The 19503-nt window shown below is 43.5% G+C and overlaps 1 pseudogene; it reads left to right on the top strand.

Annotated features, from left to right (window-relative positions):
* The first annotated feature begins 14430 nt into the window (after window positions 1-14430).
* Window positions 14431-17761, top strand: LOC119336677 (annotated as a pseudogene).
* Window positions 17762-19503: the final 1742 nt, after the last annotated feature.

Genomic DNA, 19503 nt, shown 5'->3' with positions numbered 1-19503 from the left:
TTCATAACGTTTTTGCAGGATCATCACAGTTTTTTTATGTTTTATGTATACAATGTAATAATGCGTCAATTCTCCATCATTATTTACCGGAATACTATGGAAGATGTTGTTTTTTTCTCTTTAACTTGACAAAGTAGTAAGAAAATAGTATTTATACCCATATTAGTTGTTATATTTTATTTTATTTTTGATATAATTAAATATGTATTGTCTATGAAGTGTTCTCGTTCTTTTTGACAAGCACTATTGTATTTTATGGATTGTTGATGTGGCAAACAAGTTGTATTCCTTTAGTGGTGCTGCTTAAATGAGTACAATGTGATTAAGCCTTTTAAAATTGTACTCTGTTGGACAATGTTATTTCTTCATCTTTTAGGAAGTGTTTACCATTATGGCTCATACAAATAAAATTATGAAAAATTGATCCTAAAAAAGGCATGATTAAATTCTTTTCTACAATTGTGATATTTTATTTAACACAAAAATTGTACTGTTTACTAGCCATAATGAGAACATCCAGGAAATCATAAAAAGAAGTTAACCATTTCAAAGTTTGATCACAATAATTAAAGATGGTGCCCTCGCATATGCGAGGAACACTTTGCAAGTGTCATCTAAAAGAAAACTTGGTAATTATATATTACCTTTGAGAAGAATTCAATTTTTGTGGCTTCCTAAATCCTATATTCCTAAAAAGTTCATTCCCACTAAAAGCAAAGTATTCTTAAAAAGTTAATCCTCACCACAAGCAATTCTCTCAACATGCGCAGCCCACCAGCTCAAAAAGTGTTCAATGTCAGCATTCACTATTTTTTAGCCATGCATCACATCAACTACCTTTAAGTTTTACAACATGCACTCACCAACCTCACCAAGACATGAATATTTGCCACATCACAATTAGTCATGTGCTTATCGAAGTCATGCATCTTAGAAAAACTCATGTCATTAGAATGCCCTCTTATTGATGTGGTACAGATTACTAACTCAAACTGACAGATCATTATGGTGTGTATTAAAGAGTGAAAATATGAATTGAAGAATGCAACACGTGCATACAAGTATTGGCTAGTGTGTCGTCTATCCGTAAATAATAAGGGCATCGAGGTGTCTTGGAGAAGCAAGCCATCCACGATGTACCCATTGATGTGTGGATGCATTGGCTTGTCTGAAATCCCGCCAACTGGATGCAAAGCAGGGGGAGGTGAGCAGGCTTACGAACCCCCACAACGTACTAGTTCCGCACCCCGGTCCAATCAAAATATTCTCTCGGGCACGCGCCATCTCCGGCGCAGCTGCATCTCCACTCTCCACGCTGCATTCAGGCCGGCCTAGAGGGGATGCGACCGGTCACTAGAGCCATCATTGAATGGGAGTGCTGGCCGAGTGCACCACCCCCGTCACGTCATGGTCTCCGCGCCAGTTCAATGCCGGAGAGACGTGACCGGATGGGGTGACGAGACGACTATCTACCGCATTGAAGTCGTCTGCTCATCTATCTGTGTGTCGATATTAAACAGACGTGATAGCCGAGAAAACCACTCCAGTGTCCGCACTGAAACAACTTGATGTTTGGATTGGTCAATGCCCTTTACTTATATGTGGCCGCGCACAACATGATCCGCACCACACCACGTCCATTTTCGTTCCTCCTCTGTGCACCACCTTTGCAACGACAAGCTCTAGAGCAAAGTGGGAGACTCTCTCGGCGGAGAAGGAGCACGATTGGCCAGGTTTGCGGCTGACTAGCAGCACCGTCATGTGTGACGAATAGAGGCTGGTTCGCCGAAGGTGAGAGACGACGAAACGATGATGAGCCGGCACCCCCGCTCACACAGGTCCATGGCTAAACCACACTTCAACATCGTCATGACAGAGGAGTAGCCGACACCACTAGGGTTGATGTTTTGGTTGGCGTCGGAGGAGCAAGGCTACAACCTTTCCAACCTCCCGCATTACTGGCTGGCTGAGGGACAAAATCTATGGCGACTTCGCAAGCAAGGAGGCCACGGCGGCCATGGCCTCGGAGGAGCCGAACTTCGTCGAACAGCAGGTAGCGCTCTACGAGAGCACGTGCAGCGTTCGTGCCGGCTGCAACACGGCCATGGTTGAGGCGGGCATGACGGCTTAGGCAATCGCGAACGGGAACGGTTAAATCGGCAGCTCCACGTCACCCGCGGTTCCCGTCGGGCCCCAAGGATAATGAGTCTGGCCTGTTCCACGTCCATCTTGGACCTCACATTGACCGACGACATCCAAGCAACAGAATTCGACAAGGAAGAGTAGGACATGGGAGAAGAAGGGGTCCGTATCCCATGTGGGCATGCCCGTGTCCCATTTCTTACTCTTCATCACCGGTGAGCCACAACTTCACTTTGTGGAGCTCAGGCCCGGCAAAGATGCCGGACATGTGGGAGACGGGACATGAAACAAGGACGCCTCCGCGGCCGGCGAAGATTTAGACTAGATTAACATTTTATGTTAAAAAATGTCATGTACACTTTTTAAAATGAAATATGCAAAAAATGTCATGTATTTAGACCGGTTTAAAGGATCCTCCAGTTTGTTCAAATACTGTTTAAAGTGTGTCCGAACGTTTGATGGATAGGGTTGAATGGTCGACTCCTATATCACAATCCGTGGACAGATACTAACGTCCGTTTTAGGGGATAGCCTTGAAGATACACTAGAGCCTTTCTTCTTGAAAAACTCTAGAATGCTATATGACTTTTTGGAGATACATTTACAGAAATGATAAAAATAGAAATACCGAATATTAATCTGACAATCTGACATGAGATGTTTTTTTATCAGAAAAAATAATTTAATTTATTTTGAAAATTACTTAAGTCGTTAAATTTCTAACTTAGCAATGATGCTTAGCCACGTTGGAAAGAAATGCAATGGAAGAAAAGACAACATTCGTTGAAGAAAAGACAAACTTCACACAATATATGTATAAGCAGCAGAAAAGTGTGGTTCCCATCAGCTAAGCACACGTAATCTAGGTCTGATCACCTCATCCTCATCCGAGGCATCAGACGATAAGCTAGACTGACGTGTAACGTGCGCGTATCCGGCGCCTTTTAGGTACGAGAGCGCGCGCTCGGCCGAGTAGACGCATGCATCCACGCGAGAACAGAAACGGCAAAGCGATGACAGCAGTAAAATCAGCAAGACATGTTGTACTAGTGTACTTGATACCTTTACGAAACCACATGGAGTGCTCGCGCCGACTGCAAGGCAATTGCGAATGGAAACAGCGGCAGCTCCGCATCTCCCACGGTTCCCATCGAGCTACAACGACCACGAGTCCGGCCCATCCACATCTATTGTGGAACTTACATCGACCGGCGACGTCCAAGCGATGGAATTCGACAAAGAAGAGTAGAACATGGGAGACGGACGCGTTCGTGTCCTTGCAGGCATGTCTATGGCCCATGTCTTACTCTTTATGGCCGGTGACTACCAGCTTCACTTCCAGGAGCGCAGAACCGGCAAAGATGCCGGACATGGGAAAGACAGTACATGGAACATGGACGCCTCCACGGCTGGCGAAGATTTCGACTAAGTTAACATTTTATATTAAAAAATGTCATGTACACTTTTGTTAAATGAAATATATTAAAAATGTCATGAAATTGGTCCGGTTTAAATGATCGACCGGTTTGTTCAAATACCATTTTAAATGTGACCAGATGTTTGATGGAGAGGGTTGGATGGCCGGCTCCTGTATCACTATCGTGGTTGGACACTAGGTCCGTTTTAGGGGATAGCGCTGACGATACCCGAAAGCCTTTTTTCTAAAGAAACACTACAATGCTACAAGACTTTTTGAAGATATGTTTATGGAAATGTTAAAAATAGAAATACCTAATATTAATCTAACAATCTGACTTGAGATGTGTTTTTAACAGAAAAAATAATTTAATTTATTTTGAAATTCCCGTAAACCCTTAAATCCCTAACTTAACATTGATGCTTAACCACGTTGGATAGAAATGCATTAGAAGAAAAGACAACATCCGTGTAAGAAAAGAGAAACTTCACACAGTACATGTATAAGAAGCAGAAAAGTGTGGTTAACATCAGCTAAGCGCACGTAATCTAGGTCTCTGTCGCTTCTGGTGCATCAGATGATAAACTTGGCTGTGCGGCCCTTTTCGACCGAGGACGCGCCATTGAAAGTAGTAAAATCAGCAATGAAAGCTGTACTAGTGTGCCTGACCCCTTTACGTACAGGCCATCTTATATATCTTTTGTCGTGTTAATCAGCGAGAAAGGAGTGCGTGTATAATAGTATAAGCTGGGAGAAATACAACTAAACAAAAGTGAAAAGGAACAAGGCAAGCTGCAAGGCGGTTCTATACGTGCACGCCATGATATTTTTTTTGTCAGTGTTAATAACCACACTCCGTTCATGTTGAGGTAGCGTGGTTCCAATGAGTCTGAAACGTACGTACGCGACGCATGGCTTGATGCCGGAGGCTGGGCTGCATAAGACCCGCTGTTAAACCCCTATCGTCTTGCACACATCAGGCATCCACCTCAAAGCGCATCCACCTCCATTCGATTATGGTAGAGGCCTTGGCAGCCGCAGGGGCGGGTGAAAACAGCAGGTTAACTGGGGTGAGAAAGAATAGGGATGGCAAGTTCGCCGCAGCTATCAAGCACCCGGTGACGAAGACGTTATTGTGGATGTGGACGTACCAGTCCCCCGAGGTCGCCGCGTGCGCGTACGACCTTGCGGCTAGGGAGCTGCAGGGCGCAAAGGCAAAGCTCAACTTCCCCTACCCTCCGCCGGTCAGATTGGTTAAGGAGGTGATATCTACACCGAGGCACCGCAGCCATGGTCACGACGCACTGCTCTTTCATGTCGTTACGTTGCCACCAGACCCCACAACACCGCCTCCATCGCCGCCTGGGCTGGTAGTGTACTTCCCCTTCCCCTTTGAAGCGCCTGCTGGCGACACCCCACATGTGCCTGCATGCCTGTTCCTGCACATGCCGCTTCCGGCATGAGCACGTCTCAGCCTGCAGCCGGCGCACGCACAGAACTAGCAAAGATCTATATGTGAAAAGCTCGTAGGCAATGGATCAATGATGGAGAATTATGTCGAATGTCATTCATCATGCAACAGATATAACCTAGGGTGACACAGAACTAGCTCCAATTGATCAACATAATGTACGCATGTATTCCGAATATAGTCATGCGTGCTTATGGAAAAGAACTTGCATGACATCTTTTGCCTTACCCTCCCGTGGCAGTGGGGTCTTAATGGAAACTAAGGGATATTAAGGCCTCCTTTTAATAAAGAAACGAACCAAAGCATTAGCACTTAGTGAATACATGAACTCCTCAAACTATGGTCATCACCGGGAAGTGTCCCGACTATTGTCACTCCGGGGTTGCCGGATCATAACACGTAGTAGGTGACTATAACTTGCAAGATCAGATCAAGAACACAAATATATTCATGGAACCATAAAGGGTTCCGGTATGAATTCATGGTACTCAGGCCCTAGTGACAAGCATTAAGCATAGGAAAATCATAGCAACATCAATCACAGAACATAGTGGATACTAGGGATCAGACCCTAACGTAACTAACTCAATTACGTGATAAATCTCATCCAACCCATCACCTTCCAGCAAGCCTACGATGAAATTACTCACGCACGGTGGTGAGCATAGTGAAATTGGTGATGGAGGATGGTTGATGATGACGATGGCGACGGATTCCCCTCTCCGGAGCCTCGAACGGACTCCAGATCTGCCCTCCCGATGAAGAACAGGAGGCGGTGGTGGCTCCCTATCGTAAAACACGATGAATCCTTCTCTCTGATTTTTTTCTCCCCGAACTTGAATATATAGAGTTGGAGTTGAGGTCTGTGGAAGTCCAGGGGACCCACACGGGAGGGGGGCGCCCCCGGCGCACCCTCCACCCTTGTAGATAGCTGGTGGGTCTCCCTCTATTGGTTCTTTTGCCAATATTTTATATATATTTCGAAATATTCTCCGTGAAGTTACAGGTCATTCCAAAAACTTTTATTTCTACGCAAAAATAACACCATGACAATTCTGCTGAAACATCGTCAGTCCGTGTTAGTTTCATTCAAATCATGCAAATTAGAGTCCAAAACAAGGGAAAAATAGTTTGGAAAAGTAGGTATGATGGAGACGTATCATATACCTTTAGTGGTGCTGCTTAAATGAGTACAATGTGATTAAGCCTTTTAAAATTGTACTCTATTGGACAATGTTATTTGTTCATCTTTTAGGAAGTATTTATCAATATGGCTCGTACAAATAAATTATAAAATCTTTATCCTAAAAAAGGCATAATTAAATTCTTCACTAAAATTGTGATATTTTATTTAATAAAAAAATGTATTGTTTCCTAGCCATAATGAGAACATCCAGGAAATCATAAAAAGTTAACCATTTCAAAGTTTGAGCACAATAATTAAAATGGTGCCCTCGCATATGCCAGTAACACTTTGCAAGCGTCATCTAAAAGGAAACTTGGTAATAATCTGTTGGGGAACGAGGCATGAAAATAAAAAAAATTCTACGAACACCCAAGATCTATCAGGGAGAAGCATAGCAACGAGGGTGGAGAGTGTGTCTACGTACCCTTGTAGACCGTTAAGCGGAAGCGTATATCACACGGTTGATGTAGTCGTACTCTTCATGATCCAATCACGATCCAAACCGATGAAGTACTGAACGGACGACCTCCGTGTTCGGCACACGTATGGATTGATGACGTCTGCTCCTTCTTGATCCAGCAAGCAAGGGATGAGATGTAGATGGGATTGCCGGTAGCACAACGGCATGACGGTGATGGTGGTGGAGTGATTCCAGCGAGGCTATGTTGAACGCTACTGAAACAATGAAGACGGATGAGTTACGAAGTAACGGGAGAGAGAGAGGGGGGGGCAAGGGCTTGTGTGTCCTCTGGGGAGAGCCCCCTCCCCTCTAGGCGGAGGGGCGTGGTGGCTAGCCCTCCAAGCCCTAGGGGCGCACCAAGGGGAAGGAGTTGGACTCCTAGTCTAATTCCCTCCTTTTCCGTACACAGGTGGACTTTCCACCTCTCCCAAGCCACATGGGCCTTGAGGGACTTGTGCGCCCGGACCAATAAGGCAGGGTGTCTTCCCTAAGCCCATGTTGGCCCTTGGAACGTGGTGGAACCCTTGGCGGACTTCCAGACTCCTCCGGAAGTTTCCAAAACCTTCTGGAAGCTTTTTCCGAAACCCTGAATGCAACTTTCCATATATAAATCTTTACCTTCGGAGCTCCTAGTGATATCCGGGATGTCATCCGGGACTCTGAACAACATTTGGTCACCAACATTCATATCCCAATATTACTCTAGTGTCACCGAATGTTAAGCGTGCGGACCCTACGGGTTAGAGAATCATGTAGACATGACCGAGACACCTCTCCGGTCAATAACCAATAGCAGAATCTAGATGCCCATATTGGTTCCTACATATTCCACGAAGATCTTTTGTCGGTTGAACCACGATGTCAAGGATTTGGTTAATCCCGTATGCAATTCCCTTTATCCGGCGATATGTTACTTGCCCGAGATTCGATTGTCGGTATCTCCATACCTAGTTCAATCTCGTTAGCGGCAAGTCTCTCTACTCGTTCTGTAATACAAGATCTCGTGACTCACTCATTAGCCACATTGCTTGCAAGCTCTTTCGATGTTTTATTATCGAGAGGGTCCAGAGATATCTCTCTATCACACGGAGTCACAAATCCCATTCTCGATCCATGCCAACCCAATAGACACCTTCGGACATACATGTATAGCATCTTTATGATCACCCTATTACGAAGTGACATTTTATAGGACACAAGGTATTCCTACAGTAGCTGGGAGTTGCATGATCACATGGTCTTAGGAATAGGTACTTGACATGAAGAAAGCTATAGCAATAAACTCACGTGATACGATCGAATGCTAAGCTTACAGTTGGGTCTTGTCCATCACATCATTCTCCTTATGATGTGATACCGTTATCAAATGACAAGTCATATCTATGGTTAGGAAACCTTAACCATCTTTGATCAACGAGCTAGTCTAGTAGAGGCTCACTAGGGACATAGTATTTGTTTATGTATTCACACATGTATTTAAGTTTCAGGTCAACGCAATTCTAGCATGAATAATAAATCTTTATCATGAACAAAGAAATATGATAATAACCAATTTATTATTGCTTCTAGGACATATTTCCAACATTATCTATTACCTTTGAGAAAAAATTCAGTTTTTTTGTCTTCCTAAATCCTATATTCCTAAAATGTTCATTCCCACTAAAAGCAAAATATTCTTAAAAAGTTAATCCCCACTACAAGAAATTCTCTCAACATGCATCCCTCCACCTCAGAAAGTGTTTAATGTCAGCATTCACTATTTTTTAGCCATGCATCACATCCACTATCTTAGGTCTTACAACATGTACTCAACAACCTCAGCAAGACATGCATGTTTGCCACATGACAATTAGTCATGTGCATCTTAGACATGGCATTAGCATGCCATCTTATTGATGTGGTACGGAATATTAACTCAAACTAATAGTATATATTGATCATTATGGTGTGGATTAAAGAGTGAAAATATGAATTGAAGAATGCAATACGTGCTTACAAGTATTGGCTGGTGTGTAGTCTATTTGTAAATACTAAGGGCATCGATGTGTCTTGGCATTGCAAGCAATCCAACAATGTACACCCATTGATGTGCGGATGTGTCCACTTGTCCGAAATCCCGCCAACTGGATGCAAAGCAGGGGGGCATGTACCCGTTCGACACCCCAGTCCCATCAAATATTCTCTCGAGCACGCGCCATCTCCGGCGCAACTGCACCTCCACTCTCCATGCTGCATTCATGCCGGCCTATAGGGGACGCGACTGGTCACAAGAGCCGCCATTGAATTGGATTGCTGGCCAAGAGCGCCACCCCTGTCATGTCCTGGTCTCCCCGCCTATTCAATGCCGGAGAGACGCGACAGGATGGCGCGACTAGATGACTATCTACCGCATTGAAGTCGGTTCTGATCTGTGCGTGTGTCAACAATTACCAGACGAGATAGACAAGAAACACACTCTGGTGCCCGCACTGAAACAACTTGATATTTGGTTTGGTCGATGCATGTTATTTACACGTGGCCGTGCACAACATGATCCGCACCACACCACGTCTATTTTCGTTCCTCCTCTGTGCACCATCTCTACCACGGTAAGCTTTAGAGTGAAGTGGGAGACCCTCTGGGCGGAGAAGAAGCATGAGTTAGCCAGCCTTGCGGCCGACTAGCAGCACTGTCATGTGCGATGAATAGAGGCCATCTAGCCGGAGGTGAGAGACGACGACGTGATGACGAACCAGCACCCCGTCCGCGCAGGTCCATTGTGAAACGACACTTCAACATCGTCATGATGGAGGAGCAGTAGCGCCATCACCAGTGTTAGTGTTTTGTATGGCGCGGGGAGCAAGGCCACAACCTCTCCAACCTCCGACATCACCGGCTGGCTGAGGGCCGAATTTACGGTGACTTCGCAAGCGAGGAGGCCACAGCGGCCATGGCCTCGGAGGACCCGAACTTCGTGGACCAACAAGGAGCGCTCTACGAGACCACGTGCAATGCTCACGCTACTAGGAAAAACCCTAGGAGTAGTGCGGGTTTTGAGGCTATCAGTAGCGCGGGCACCCACGCTACCAATAAGGCGCTACAGCTAACTGTCAGTAGTAGCGCTGTCTGCGCCTGCGCTACTACTATTGACTATATCAGCAGCGCGTTTCCCGAACATGCTGCTATTAGTTAGCTGTAGCGATTTCCCGAGCCCGCGCTACTGTTATATCTTTCACCATTTCCCCACTCCAGCTTCAATAAATTGCAATTTCCAGATACTAGGTACTACTAGATATCAATTTCATAAAGCATTATAGGTATCAAATTGGAACTAAAACCACGATGAGTAATTTGGAACCGAGGGAGTACTAGATAACAATTTCATATATACTCAACATGCATCCTCAAGCAGTAAAAGGTGACATCGACGACGATCATCATATTTAGTTCTAGATGATATCGATGACGATCATCATATGTAGTTCTACATGATATCGACGACGATCATCATATGTAGTTCTAGATGATATAGCCACACACACATATGTAGTTCTAGATGATATTGACGACGATCATCATCCTCAAGCCTGGGCGGTGGGTGTTCCTGATAGTAATTAGGATGGCCTGTCCAACACGAAGATTCTTGCCAACGAGGAATCTCTTCCACCCAACCGAGTTTAAGTGTGTGCGACCGCCTGTGTCCATGCGGTAAGTACATGTGGTGACGGAGACCCTTGCGGTAAGGCGTAGTACAGCTGAGCCTTCTTCATCAGGCTCGATACCACAACTCACAGATAGGTTCTTTGGCAATTTCTGAATAAGAAAAACATATCAATTAATAAATAGCCTCACACATACTCTTGCAAATATATTTCTATTAAGTCTAGATTTCTACACTATCAAAAGACACAGTACTATGCATTTGTACTAATTAATCATGAATTCTACTAATAAGTATATATGGATTATCTACACTATTAATAGTTCCTTGGATTCTACACTAATAAGCATGTGATCAGACTCTACACTAAAGCATATCAACGACTAGATTCCACACAACATATCATTGGACTCTACACTAAGCATATCATCGGATAATTTGCATTTGTAAGTATAACATACCATATCATGTCGATCGACCATGGTACTTGTCAGGCGGGTCACGAATGGCACCCCGACAAAGTCAGCACGTGGTGGAATTATGTCCCATAGGTTGCACACCACCTCCTCGCTCAACCTCATTCTTTGAGCTACGATGGCTTCATGAAGTGGGTTCTCATCATCTTCATCGAGTGGGTCCTCATTATCTTCATCATCTTCTTCATCTGCATCATCTTCGTCATCTTCATCATCTTCGTCATCTTCATCATCTTCCACCAGGTTGAGATAAATGACAGCCAGCTTGGGTCTTTCTGCTCTGAAGGAGAAGTTGATCAACTCACCACCAGTAAGACGCATGCGGGCGAGGAAACGGGCCCATCCATCTCCTCCAATCTGCGACATATTGCGTCCTTTCTCGACCTCCATAGTGTATGGCCCCCCAGGAGCCTCAAATGTCACAGTGTCTCCTGTCAGCTTGTTGAATGTCAACCTCACATTGCATGGGACGTTCCGTGTAAGAAAAAAATGACACAATGCAGTAATGCCAACACTAAAAATAAAATAGTTGTTACATTTCATCTAATTTCTTACCGCCGCATGACGAAAACTCGGCTGGAAGTAGATGCCAAACAGCTTGCCAGTTGCAAGGCTGCTGGCGCACCTTGACTTGCACAGTCGACATAGTGGTGGTTGTGGTGGCGCCATTTTTCTAAAGCAATATGAGCAAAGGATTAATGATTCACTTCACAGGAAAGAAAAACAGTAGCATGTGATATTTTCCTAAAGCAATATGAGCAAAGCATCCTAAATCAACTAAATCAACTAGCATACTAAATCCAGTAGCATACTAAATCAACTAAATCAAAATGTTATAAATCAACTAAATCAACTAGCCTACTAAATCAACTAAATCAACTAGCATACTAAATCCAGTAGCATACTAAATCAACTAAATCAAAATGTTCTAAATCAACTAAATCAACTAGCCTACTAAATCAACTAAATCAACTAGCCTACTAAATCAACTAAATCAACTAGCCTACTAAATCAACTAAATCAACCAGCCTACTAAATCAACTAAATCAAAATGTTCTAAATAACCTAAATCAACTAGCTTACTAAATCAAGTGAATCATATCAACTAAATCAGAATGTTGCATATGAACTAGCCTACTAAATCAAAATGTAGCAGGGAGGAGGGAGAAGGAGGGGCGACTCAAGGAGGGAGAAGGAGGGGCGACTCGAGGAGGGAGACAAGAGAAGGACGGAGGAGGAAAGCGGAGCGAGGAGGGGCTGGCCGGCGGCGAGTGGAGGGAGAATGGAGGAGGAAGGCGGAGCGAGGAGGGGCTGGCCGGCGGAGAGTGGAGGGAGAATGGAGGAGGAAGGCGGAGCGAGAAGGGGTCGGCCAGCGGCGAGTGGAGGGAGGACGGAGGGGGAGGACGGAGGAGGAGGCCGGTACCGAGTCCAGCGAGGAGGATGAGTTGACGGCTGCGCAGATCGGAGGAGGGGCGACGAGGGGGAGATCGAGTGTGTGTGTGAGTGTGATCTGGATCGGATAGGTGAGGAGGGGGGAGATGGAATGGCTTAGCAGTAGCGCGCTATAGCAAAATGCGCTACTGCTAAACGACCTATCGTAGCGCCTTTGGCCGAGAACGCGCTACTGCTATGTTAGACATAGACATAAAAAAATACATTGATCATCAATTGTCTTTTTGTGTACAATCTGATTTGTCAATAAAAATCCTCGACGGTTGGTTTAGGAACAGGCGAGGATTCCTATTGCGGCCACAGATCCTACACATAGAGTTCAATGAAGACCAAGTGCTTGTGAAAGTTGTAGATGTAACATATTTAAGGTGGTACAAACTCTCTTCACGGAGCGAGGTGGGACTAAATTTTTGTAGTAACCTTAGTAGTAGCGATTATTGCGTAAATGTGCTGCTGCTACGATCTGTAGCAGTAGCGCCGTTTGTTCCAACACACTGCTGCTATAATTGGCCTCGCGGCGGCGTCGTGGGAATTTTAGCAGTAGTGCGTCCTGGTGTGTGCGTGCTACCGATAAACTTGTACCAGCAGCGAGGTTTTAAAGTGAGCGCTACTGCTAAGTAGCAGCAGCGCCTGATTTTAAAGCGCGCTGCTGGTAAGATTCTGTGTATAGGCTTTTCCCTAGAAGTGTCACGCCGGCTGCAACACGGTCATGGTAGAGGCGGCCACGGCTGCTTAGGCGATCGTGAACCGGAATAGGAACATCGGCAGCTCCGCGTCACCCACAGTACCATCGTCCAAGACAACCACGAGTCCGGCCCGTCCATGTCCATCTTGGACCTCACATCGATCGGCAACGCCCAAGAAATGGATTTCAACAAGGAAGAGTAGGTCATGGGAGATGAAGGCGTCCATCTCTCATGTGGGCATGCCCGTGTCCCATGTCTTACTCTTCATCGCCGACGAGCCACAGCTTCACTTCGCGGAGCTCAGGCCCGGAAAGATGCCGGACACGGGGAAGATAGGACATGGAACAAGGACGCCTCCACGGTTGGCGAAGATTTAGACTAGACTAACATTTCATGTTAAAGAAAATGTCATGTACACTTTCGAAAATGAAATATGCAAAAAATGTCATGAATTTAGTCCGGTTTAAATGATCATCCGGTTTGCTCAAATACCGTTTAAAATGTGTCCGTACATTTGATGGATAGGGCTGGATGGCCGGATCCTGCATCACTGTCCATGGACAGATACTATCTCCGTTTTAGAGGATAGCGTTGAAGATACCCTAATGCCGTTTTTCTTGAAAAACTCTAGAATGCTATAAGACTTTTTGGAGATACGTTTATGGAAATGAGAAAAATAGAAATACGGAATATTAATATGACAATCAGACTTGATGTTTTTTATCAGAATAAATAATTTAATTTATTTTGAAAATTACTTAAACCGTCAATTTCCCAACTTAGCAATGATGCTTAGCCACGTTGGAAAGAAATGCAATGGAAGAAAAAACAACATTCGTTTAAGAAAAGACAAACTTCACACAATATATGTATGAGCATCAGAAAAGTGTGGTTCCCATCAGCTAAGCACACGTAATCTAGGTCTGATCACCTCATCCTCATCTGGTGCATCAGACGATAAGCTAGACTGACGTGTAACGTGCCTGTATCCGGCGCCTTTTAGGTACAAGAGCGCGCGCTCGGCCGAGGAGACGCATGCATCCGCGCGAGAACAAAAACGGCAAAGCGATAAAAGCAGTAAAATCAGCAATGCAAGCTGTACTAATGTACTTAATCCCTTTACGTACACGCCATGTTATATATCTTTTGTCGTGTTCCGTTCCAAGCGAGGACGCGCGAGAAAGCAGTCGCCTGACCAGCAACGTGTATACAAGTATAAGCTACTCCCTCCGTCCCATAATATAAGAATGTTTTTTAGGAGATATACAATCAAAACAAAAGTAAAAAGTAACAATGCAAGCTTTACGTGCACGCCATCATATGTATTTTTTGTCAGTGTTCATAACCACTCTCCGTTCCTGGTGAGGCGGCGTGGTTCCAGTGAAGCTGAAACGTACACGCGACGCATGGCATGATGCCGGCTGGGTAAGGTGCGCAAAACCCGCTATTAAAATCCATCGTCTTGCACACATCCGGCATCCACCTCAAAGGGCATCCACCTCCGTTCGACTGTCGTAAAGACCATGACAGCTGCAGCGGCGGGTGAGAACAGCAAGTTAACTGGAGTGAGAAAGAAGGGGGAGGGCAAGTTTGCGGCAACGATGAAGCACCCGGTGACGAAGACACAGTTGTGGTTGGGGACGTACTCTTCCCTCAAGGTCACTGCGTGCGCCTACGACCTCGCGGCTAGGGAGCTGAAGGGCATAAAGGCAAAGATCAGCTTCCCCTACCCTCCGCCGGCTAACTGGTTAAGGAGGTGATCGCTGCACCGAAGCACCGCAGCCATGGTCACGACACACCACTCTTTGAAGTCGTTATAAGGGAATCATGGAACATCTCAACCAGCCCACTTGTTTCAGTAGGCATTGTTGCTATTTTTATGAGTAAGGAAGCTTTCATGTGAAAATCAAATAATGTTTACATAAGAGCAGCAATAAGTACTCTCCACAAAACCAAGGAATTAAGAGAGAGAACGGTTGTACAAATCTGGGTGAAGGAATCAACCCGAAATTAAACAATCAATCGACAACTTCACCATTCTATAACTTAAATTGGCGCTTAACTTGTTATATTACAACATGGGCAGATTCAGTGTCAGAATATGGTGCCCACAAATATTTGGAACGCAGTACACAACCTTGTCTAGCACACAGCTAGTCTTCATGTCTACTATAGTCAATATATAAATAAATCGAGACACTTCCACTGTAAAAAGTTAAAAACAGATGAAAACATGTGCAATACAACTAGGCCATGAGCAATTGAGAAAAACCTTAGTCATGAATTCAATGCCACCGGTGGCGCCAAAAGCGGCTGAGCGAGCATGCGGAACAATGGAGGGTTAGGTCTGTGAGGTAGCGAGTGGAGTTCAGCAGGTGCAGGTGACATGAGGTCGTGTGTTGTCGCTTGGTGTGAGCTCACGGCTATTGTGTAAAACTATTGTTGAACTATCTGTATAATATTTTTGGTAAATTCTCATCCGATATGCCAGAATTATGATGCATCAGGACTTCAATAACTATTTGTAACGTGGTTGACAGAAAAAAATTGCTACCCATTGTGATGTTGTCTATGATTGCCCCCATATTGGTCAATTACTCAAATCCTAGATCCGCCGCTTTATTACAATCCTATTCTAGCTACAAAAAACTTGCTTCATATATCCCATAACGGTACAGCCAGGATACTAAAATAGCAGCCAGCGGCAAAAAAGAAAGATGTTAATCATACCTACTCACATTACAAATACGAAAATCACTTGATAGATGAAGGGGTACAAAAGTTTAACGTGTTTTTTGAGGGACATGTTGTGTCCATAAAATATGCTAGCAGTATTATTTGAAGATGAAGGACACGTTGATGCTACAAAAATCCCTTGATGGAATCGTAATGAACACAACCATCCTAGGATTGAGATTATCAATTCGATAAAATATACCCATTGTAGCCTTGCATTTACTGGTCAGTAGGAAAGCAGGTTGCTAAATTAATAACAACGGATAAGTGACACATTTAGCTCAAATTAAAGCAAGAGAGACTGGCACAAGAAAGTAAACTGAAGACGGAGCTTACCTGCGCCTCATTGTTCTCCTCCACCTCCTCCTGCGGCGGCTCCTCCAACTGCTTCATAAATACCAAAATAATAATAATAACTTGTTAATTAGTACGAAGTTCAACCTGTGCAAATGCAAACTTAAGCATGTTAACACTAATATAACATGGGCATGCTTTATGTAAGGTAGTCCCAATCCTAGGATGGTTGGTCCATCAATTAATTCTTAATTTTCTATTCATGATTTAATCATATGAAACACTATAATGATGAAGCACTTCAATAAATTCACAGCCAAACAAGATGAGAAATCTATCTATTACTCCCTCAGTCCCAAAATAAGCGTCGCTGCTTTGGTATAATGGCCAAATGTCTCTATTTTTTGTTGGATTTTCTGGAATATTGTTCCTTTTTCCTCTCTATTGTGCATTTAGCCTATACTACCTCCGTCCCAAAATAAGCGTCGCTGATTTTATGAGGCAATGCTCAGCTGCTATTCCCATCTTGTTATGTGAAATGTATAGCTAATGGGTCCATCATTATGGCATTCCCTATGATGACAATTTTATTGAAAGATGAAGGCTAATTTGATCCTACTAAAACAATTTGATGGCATCATAATGAGCCAAACCATCCTATGATTGAGGTCGCCTATTCGATCAGATATGCCCATGGTAGAGCCTTGCATTTGGTGGTCAGAGGGAAAGAAGGAAAGCGGACTGGTAATTAGCAACAAAGAGTACAGTTACACACTTGCATCGAAGCATGAGAGACACAAGAAACTAAATGGAGAGAGAGCTTACCAGAGGCTCATCCTCCTCCTCCTCCTCTGCCTGCATCAGCTCCTGCAAATACTCATAAATATAATAATAATAATAATAATAATAATAATAATAATAATAATAATAATAATAATAATACAGTTACACACTTGCATGAAAGCATGAGAGTCTATCACAAGAAAGTACAGAGAGAAGGAGCTTACTAGAGGCCGATCCTCCTCCTCCAGCCCCACCTGCAGCAGCTCCTGCAAATACTCAAATAAACAAATGTGTTACTTTGTACCCACTTCAACCTGTGCAAACACAAACTAAAGCATGTTAAGACTAATATAACATGGACATGCTTAATGTATCCAAGGTAGAGTCTCAATCCTAGGATGGTTGGTCTACCAACTAAGTCCTAAATTTCTATTCATACTTTAGTCATATGAAATAGGCAGTATAATGATGAAGCATTTCAATAAATTCACAGCCAACAAGTTGAGGAATCTATTATGTACTAAAAGCACAAAAGGTGAAAGACCAATATTCTAGAAAGTCCAGCAAAAATTAGAGACATCTACACATTTATGTACTGCATACTCAATTAACTGTTAAACAACAGCCATTGGATCCCACAGCACTGCCTCCACTGCCGCCCAAGCTGGAAGTTTACTTTCCATTCCCCTTTGAAGCGCCCGCCGGTGACACCCCACCGGTGCCAGCATATCCTTTCCTGCACATGCCGCTGCCACCACGAGCACGTCTCGGCCTGCAGCCGGCGCACGTGCACGCACCTGCTCCACAACCACAGGAGCTGATCCGATGGATGGAGATTGTGGCGCATGCGGAAAGCGGCTTAAGCTCCTCAAGTGAACCCCTAGGGGCTCTGTCTCGCCACCTGATGTTCAAAAAACCCAAGTTGTTCGTCGTTCCCGTCACTCCTAGTGCTCCAACAGAAGGGACTGATGATAATTTCACCAAGCCGTGGTATTTCCCTGATTCTCCTATTGTTTAGGCTCGGTCGTGCGCTATATGCATCGAGATCCCATAGTCGTGTGCCATCATAATCCATAGGCAATCAGAATCTATATATCATTTAAGTTACAATGTATTTTCATTGTTGTTCTCATGTGTCGCTGCCATGTATTGGGTTTACTGTGGTGTTGTTTATCACCATGTTGTTTCCTTCTACCAATCATGTAATCTGTTCACTCTTGTCATGTGTTTTGTTTTGGTGTGGGTGCACTCTTGTCTTATGTTACCATAATGTATTTTGAATGCAAATCATATAATCAGGTTAGTACACTAGTTAATCAATATCTTGTTTGGTGTGGTGTTTGAGATAATTGATTTGAGGTGAAGGGAGAAAATATTTCTCAAACACCGATGTTGTTACAAGTTTTGATGCAAAGCAAAGAAGTATGAAATATGCAAATTCCAAATTCAGGAAATCGTACTCAAGGATTGAATGACCCTGAAAATTATAAAAGTCCATACTCATGTCATCCAAGCGCGAGGTTGTTGTAGTATATCATGAACAAAGTTTGTTGTAACCTTTATAACTGAACTATAAATGGCCACTCACATTCAAATCCTAGACGGTTTCATTTGTTTATGTCATGAAGGCGGCATGAACGTTGATCTTTATCCAGATTCCTCGGGGGATCATGGCCCAGAATTTCGGTACATCGATCAGTCTTAACAATATTAGATGTATCCAAATGTATAGAAAACTACAGTAATTAACTCGTGTGGTGATATCTAAAGTAGTGGAAGGTCTTCGGTATATTAATTTTATGTAATAAGAATAATCTTTAAAAATGTACAGTAGCAATCATTGTACGACCATATTTGAAGTACAAAGTAATTAGTTATCTTAACATGAATTTATTTTTATAATAATATTTGTGGCATTATTTTGTAGTACTTATCTCTTGGATTTGCTGTATAGCATATCTTATTTTCGTCCATGTACATGATCTTGTTGCATCATGAAATTACTAGTGATTTTAGGTATTTTCCGATTGAGTTATTCCAGGGATTAGGATTGCAAACGTAATTGATCTAGTACGACCCACATCTAGATGTATTACACATGCCTTGTGTAAGGTTAGTCTAAGATAAGTTTAGAGGATAACCGATGATGTTCTTGAAAGATTCAGTCCTACTGGGTATGGAGGATAAAAAAGATGATTTTTCTCTCATTCTGTATAGTTGTTTTTTCCAGTTGAACATCTCTGGTTCAATGCAATTTTATAATTTCTTTTTGAAAAGCAATACAAATACGCAGCAGACTCCTGCTGTTTCCCTAAAAAAAGCAACAGGATGATTGAATTTCGAACAAGGTTACCAGATAACATAGCTACTAGGTCAAAATCGTTGCTAACCTTCCCCGCAAAAAAAAGCTTTGCTATCTTAACACACAATAATAAATTTGCATCTTTCTTGTATCTCATGCTTTCTTTGTCAAAATTCACATATGCCACTTTTGGCCACTTTTGGCAATAGATTTGGTTGTTGCCACCCAAATCAATTGCGTAGAACCCTAAAACTCAATTGCAGAAAGCTTCACATGTGTGCATAGCGGTGCCAAACAAAGTCGTTTAGATATAAACCCTATAACTGAAAACCCATTGTTGTGTGAAAAGCTTTGCAGCCATTAAACCCATGTGCATTGGTGAGTATATTCTATCCACATCTGGTTTGTCGCTTGTTCTTTATATCAGTACCAGCCTTGCATCCAACTAATTTATGACA

Source organism: Triticum dicoccoides, chromosome 7B (genome assembly GCF_002162155.2).
Source record: "Triticum dicoccoides isolate Atlit2015 ecotype Zavitan chromosome 7B, WEW_v2.0, whole genome shotgun sequence".
In the NCBI taxonomy this organism is placed as follows: domain Eukaryota; kingdom Viridiplantae; phylum Streptophyta; class Magnoliopsida; order Poales; family Poaceae; genus Triticum; species Triticum dicoccoides.
This window is presented reverse-complemented; position numbering and strand designations above follow the sequence as displayed.